Source organism: Andrena cerasifolii, chromosome 11, assembly GCF_050908995.1.
Source record: "Andrena cerasifolii isolate SP2316 chromosome 11, iyAndCera1_principal, whole genome shotgun sequence".
NCBI lineage: Eukaryota > Metazoa > Arthropoda > Insecta > Hymenoptera > Andrenidae > Andrena > Andrena cerasifolii.
The window spans coordinates 7,428,361-7,434,360 of NC_135128.1; the positions used below are offsets into that span (position 1 = coordinate 7,428,361).

The 6,000-nt window shown below is 52.2% G+C and overlaps 1 long non-coding RNA gene across 1 annotated transcript in view; it reads right to left on the reverse strand.

Annotated features, from left to right (window-relative positions):
- The window catches only part of LOC143374485 (uncharacterized), a 70,805-nt gene extending 65,337 nt beyond the window's left edge, over positions 1-5,468 (reverse strand). Inside the window, exon 1 of the long non-coding RNA XR_013086668.1 lies at positions 4,455-5,468. This is a non-coding gene — a long non-coding RNA (uncharacterized LOC143374485). The remainder of the gene's footprint in view (positions 1-4,454) is intronic.
- Positions 5,469-6,000: the final 532 nt, after the last annotated feature.

Here is a 6,000-nt window from a genome sequence, read left to right on the forward strand (position 1 = left end):
TAGCGTGGCCGAAGGTGGTAGGTGTTCGGTTAGCGCCGGCGCTAAGCTTCTCTTCGTCGGCTTTGGACCTGGACGTTTGCATTTCACGCTGCCACGCGGGCCAGACAAAGACGCAGCTAGCTGTGGAGGGCGGGGAGAGGGACGGGGAATCGGAGAAACGCGGCCGGAGAGAGGGAGAGAGAGAGAGAGAGAGAGAGAAACAGAGGGAAACAGGGAGGGAGGGAGTCGAAGAAAATGAAGGTTGGTGGGCAGAGGGGTAGAAAGATCGAGAGGGTGCAAGCAAGACACCGTGACGTGTATACACGGAAAGAAACAGAGAGAAAGGGCGCCGAGGGTGGAGAGGGGGAGAGCGCGATAGAGAGAGAAAGGGGGCGCATAGAGGGTGATATAGCGCGAGGGTGAGGAGCAGGGTGGTGGAGGGATAGAGAGCAGCCCGAGGCCATCGCTAACGACGCCATTGTCAGCGGCCTGGCCATTGTGCGAAGCGTCCTGTACGAAACGCTGATTCCTAGCTGCGATCGCGGGCCTCGGTATATATTACAGGCACCCGGAATAAAACAAATCATTCGGCGATGACGATGGGACGGAATCAATACGCGCGCTAAAATCCGCGAGGAAAGGCGGCTGCCGGGGAGGGTTGCGAGCGTGTCGCGTCAAGGGGAGAAACTGAACGGCTGAACGACCGACGACGCGTCGACGGGCGGCGATAAATCTTGTTTCGATGATTCCGCGAGCAATGCCCGATCTCGTTTTCGCCCGGTGGAATATTTCTATTCCATACGGGAGCTCGCCGCGGGGGTGAGCGTGCCTCGATGCGGGAGAAACGGTTCGATCCGAGGATCGAGAGGGAAAGTCGCAGGAAAAAGGACGCGCGAGGCAGAGGGGCGAAATTAATTCGACGGCGGTGGGAGGGACAAAGGAAATTATAGTCTTAATGGGGCGGGTAAGCCGGGAATAGAATATGAATCACACGGAGCGACGAAGTTAGCGCGAAAATTTGAATGAAAAAGCCAACAGCCTCGCTCTATTTATTAATCCCTGGTGTGCTCTATGGCGGGCGATATTAATTCAGAGTTCAGCTGGCAGATAAGCACCGTCCACTTCACGCCCCCCCCTCGGAATATTATTTAACGCTCGAACCGAACAGTTGCCCCGAAGTGGCCCCGTTAAATAAACTTTCGACTTTATTCCGACTCGGATCGATCGCAGCCCGCCTACCCTCGAGTCCCGCGCGCCGCGAGGAATCGTCCCCGTCCGGGAGAACAATTTCGGACCGGAGTTTGCGGAATCCCGCTAAGAATCCGTCCAGCCTTTCGAACGCGGTCCGACCGAGACCGATCAAGCTCGCCGAAACTTCGCCAGCGGTCAATATGTTTATCTGACAAAAAAGCAGATTAATGGACCGCGGGACAAATTCCCCGGAAGCGTAGCTATATACGTGCCACGGTGAAAGACAAATCTCCTATCTTCCGAACTTTCTCGTTGTTAGCTCGATTTTCAGCGGATTCCGCGGAGGCTGTGCCCAACCGAATCGTATTTGCGATCACGCGAGAGTTCGAACGGGAAGAGGGAGCACAAACAGCTTCGTACAGTTTGCAGGTTTCAATTTTCGAATTTTCCAATGCTCAAGTTTTCAAATTCCAAGTGTCGTGCACCAACTTCCAAAACGTATCTAATTCACGTAGTTGAGTCAGGTCGAAAACAAAGCTCAGGCAATGATTTATACGATTTAGGTATGATTCCTATTTCGATCTATCTCCCCGCGTAGCAAGCATGCGACTGCTTGAGATACGTTAGTTTCGTTATGAATACACCTGAATCCCTGTCGCGAGCTAAAAGGAAACGCGGCTGAAAGGTGGGGGAGATGACAAGTCCTCATTCCGCTTCTCTTTCACAATGCGATTGAATCGATGCGGCTTGGATACAGCCGCTGTCTGCCTGGTGTGAATATTTAATGAATGTAACCGTTAATGAGGCACGGTCATATTAGTATTAATTAACGGTAGGAAAATGAATCTCGATGAAAAGAGCCTCCAAGATGGAGAGAGAGAGAGAGAGAGAGAGAGAGCTTTCTGATCGTTGAATGCACACAATGTTCCGTTTCCTTATTAATTTGCGCACACAGGCAGCGGGGGACAGTCTTTTATCGTTATCGCCCAAGGACCCTGCTATTGTAAGACGAAGCCACGTTGTGCGACGCCTACGCGAAAAAAAAAAGCAAAATGTCGAGATCGATTTTTCATTAGCGTCATCTAGGGGGAGTTAATTATCGCGCGGGTAAAATATTAACAGGGGTAATGTTCCTCCGGTTCTCATTTCCCGTAGCGCTGGTGGAAATCATATTGGCATCTCGTCGACGAACAAAAAGACGGCCGAGAAGAATGCGTCAACGTGGCCCGCGTTACCTCGGCCGATGAACAAATAAAATATTCTCGCGCATAAAAGGTCCCCTCCTCCCCCCCCCCCCACCGCCGTCCTCCCTTTGACATTTAAGGCATCGCGCGTCCCAAACTCCCGGATGGAGGGATTTAATGGGATCGAGAATGAAGATATCTTTGTATGGCGTAAAAGGCTTTGAATGTGTTGATAGGTTAACAGGATTAAGGCGGGTTCAGCGTGACCCTACAAAGCGGATACTTCAGTTAAGCCACGCTGTCGGAGACGCGGCCTGAAATTTGCAAGTGCCCCGCGGCCGAAAGTGGCCACCGGCTGGGAAAAATTGAAGGAAAAATATGACGTTCCAATGGAATGTAAGCGGGCCTGTAAATCACGTTTGCAACCTAGTTCGTGCCCTAGCAAGTGGATTAAAATAATCTTTCGCGAGCGGATGCCACGCGGCTCTGAATTAAATTTAACTGGCAAACGCGCTCGTGGCATTCTCCCGCGATTCGGATGCGCCGAATAATGGGATTTTTCGCCTTTACCAGCGGGAGCGCGGAATTCCTATAAAAAAAATTCCACCGGTTAGCGCGAGCTCCCAGTAGACGCGATAACAAGAGATAACGTTCTGTCGTTCGCCTTGATCGTTCTAATTGCATGTTTTAAAAGCTGTCTGGGGTTAAATATTTGACCCAGTTCGTAATAGTATTAATATTACCGTGCTCGGCGAAACAGCGAGGCGAACCGGGAGTCTCTTGTTAAACGGATGTCGCGCTCGTACGACAGACGATTTCATTCAGCGAAAATATTCATTTAACCGACTTCCTGTCGCAGCTGGCAAATACCGTATCGCGCGTGGAACTCGCGCGCGTTAATCCCGCTATTCCTAGCAACGGGCACGTTCCATTGGCCGTCATTTAACGGCCAGTTGTTGCCCGGCAAGACTAGCAACTCCGTTGTGTCAATTTAATTCGGATCAGCGGCAGTAGTTTCCGAGCGGAGAGGGGCCTTTGCTCGTTGCTGAGTCTATTGTGAGAGATTTGAAGACGACCGCGGGGGAATCTTCTTTGAAAAGAGCACGGATTTAATACCCATTGTTGCGCGCAATGAAAGATTTGAAAGAATATGAAAATATGAAACTGTTGTGTTTGAATGACAACTGCGGTCCCTCTCCGCAACGAAAAAAAAGCAGCGCGGTCGGGTGAATCGAATCGCGCAACGTTTCGATGGCTCTCGGCGACAGCGTTAATTTCAACGCCAGTTTTCCAATTTCGATCGCCAATCAAATATATTGGATTCCATTATTAGATTTGACATCGGTAAATTTGACAGGAAATATTGGCGTGCCGTACGGCTATAAATTAATCTCACGCGGATTACTTCCAGCTAATCGAACGGAAATAATTCGATAAAAGTTCCCCGGGATTACGGTTACCAAAGATCGCCACCCCCGCTGAAATGTATCGGGGCCTCTATTCTTAAGATAATAATTCACGAATCGTGGATATCTAATTGCACGGACCTCGTAGTCCCTGCAAATTGATTGAAACGTGCTGCTGGGAAGCCGTCGGATTCGAGGTTCGAATGCAATCGATAGGAAATTTCGATACTCGATTTAGCGGTCGTTGACATGCTTTTTGAACCAGTAACTTTTTCGCGAGTCTAACGCGACACTTGCGAGTTCCATCGAAAATGATCTCGACTACCCCAGAAGAGGAGAGAAGATACGCGAACTCCGACTTCGCTGGGATCGAAGATGAAAGTGTACGACAGTGCACGACCCGGCGAGCATCTACGGCTACGCACATCTTCGACACCGGCAGGCACGGTCCAGTTCAATCGATCAATCAATAACTCTCGTCGGGCCTCGATAATTCCAGTCAGCGGAAGCTGAGGAATCTCTGTTTGATAGCTACTCGCGAGGAAAAGTCACCCATCTCGCTGAAAGAACTCCCTTCCCTCCTTTGAGCTTCCTACTATCCCCGCGTTTCGACCTTGTCGAATCGTACGGCTTCCGTTGGCAAAGAGCACGTTTCAAGGTTATGTAAAAGGGTAACTGGAGAATGTGTACTCACCATCGCGGCTGCACGGGTTCTCTGCTCCCCAGAAGAGGCGGAAAACACCTTGAATCCCTGCCTGGTCCCCGTAGGCGTGCAGTGGCGCAGGTAGAGGAAGCCTTTTGTTCTCGTGGACAAGCACGGGCGTCGTGTGTGGAAGACAAGTCCCGTGCTCCGTGGGAGTCTCGTGAACGATCGTCGCAACGACGTGACCGATACGCTTCTCTTGGACGAACTGAGCTCTCCCCCCCTCGCGCCGGCCTTATATAGCACCCCCACCCCTCTAACCTTCCCCTAGGCATCCCTTCCACTCGGAACAACCCCTGTACGAAAGACAGCGGTGGCGTGGGGATGGAACCTGCTAGCCCACCAAGAACTTCGTCTCCCACTCTGCCTCTCTCTCTCTCTCTCACCCTGACGCGCACTCGCGGCCCCCGGTACTCCCTTTCCGTTCAACCCTCGCTGAAACTCTCCCTCTTTTCCTTCATCCCTCGGTCCTTTCTCTCTTCGTTCCCACCTTTCACTCTTTCCGCCCGAATTCCTCTCTCTCTCTGTTCGCCCCTCTGTCTCGTCAAGTCCTCTCACTTCGCCGCCTCTCTGTCCCACGCTGTTCCCTGCCTCTGTCTCGTCGTGTCCCAAATGACAATGTGTAAACTTCGTGCTCGAAACCCCGTGGCTCACCAGCCTAAGCTTTTACCTGCCCACGTCGTCTGCGCCTCCTCGCCTATCGTTCTCTCTTGCCAGGGCAGACCTCACGCGTCATGCCAGGAATGTCCCTCAGGGTCAGAGCCGCTGAGAGCAGGCCGGAAAGAGAGGAAAAGTTGCGATGGGGCGAGCCGCCACCGTATCGTGCACAGGAGAGAGAGAGAATCTGCTAGCCACCGCACGCTCGGATTATCCGCGATAAATATTTACGCGCTCGCGGTGCGCGGCTCTCGCTCATTGAAAAGCGCAACCCTGGGCCGGCGATGGGGGTGGCTCGCGTGAATCGAGCCACTCTGTCGCGACGTTTAATCCTCGTGGACAGCAGGCGCTACTCGCGCGACCAGCGCGCCACAGGAACGTCTGAAATTACGAAGGACACGGAAATCAGAGACATTTTTTAAGCGAACGCGGACCGAGATAAAACGCGGGAATAATGATATCGCTGTTTCCGTTAAGATTGCGCACATGTCGCTGGCAGTTCGCTAGCAAAGCTGTACACGCGTGCCCGTATCAAAAAGCAGAGGGACAAAGGGAACGGAACAATGCTGGAGAAAAATAATTCCCCCGTGCCACCCCATTCCCAACCCTGCGTTCTTCAGACGCCGCCAACGAGTTCATAAATTACAATGTTCTTCCCCGGAATCCCTGTGAATCTCTTCGATTCCCTGTATCGCCGGGCGCCCGTCCCGACTGCCAATCTCGACTTTGGGGAAAAAGTGGAGCGACGGATTTACGTCGATACGCCGGCGTAATGTATCCCCCTACGTGGCTCCTTAAATCATCCAGGAACCTTGAAAATCTGCAGCGCGGGGCAACTCGAAGTCGTGGACACGCTGGAGCGTACGTGCGTTCTCACGGG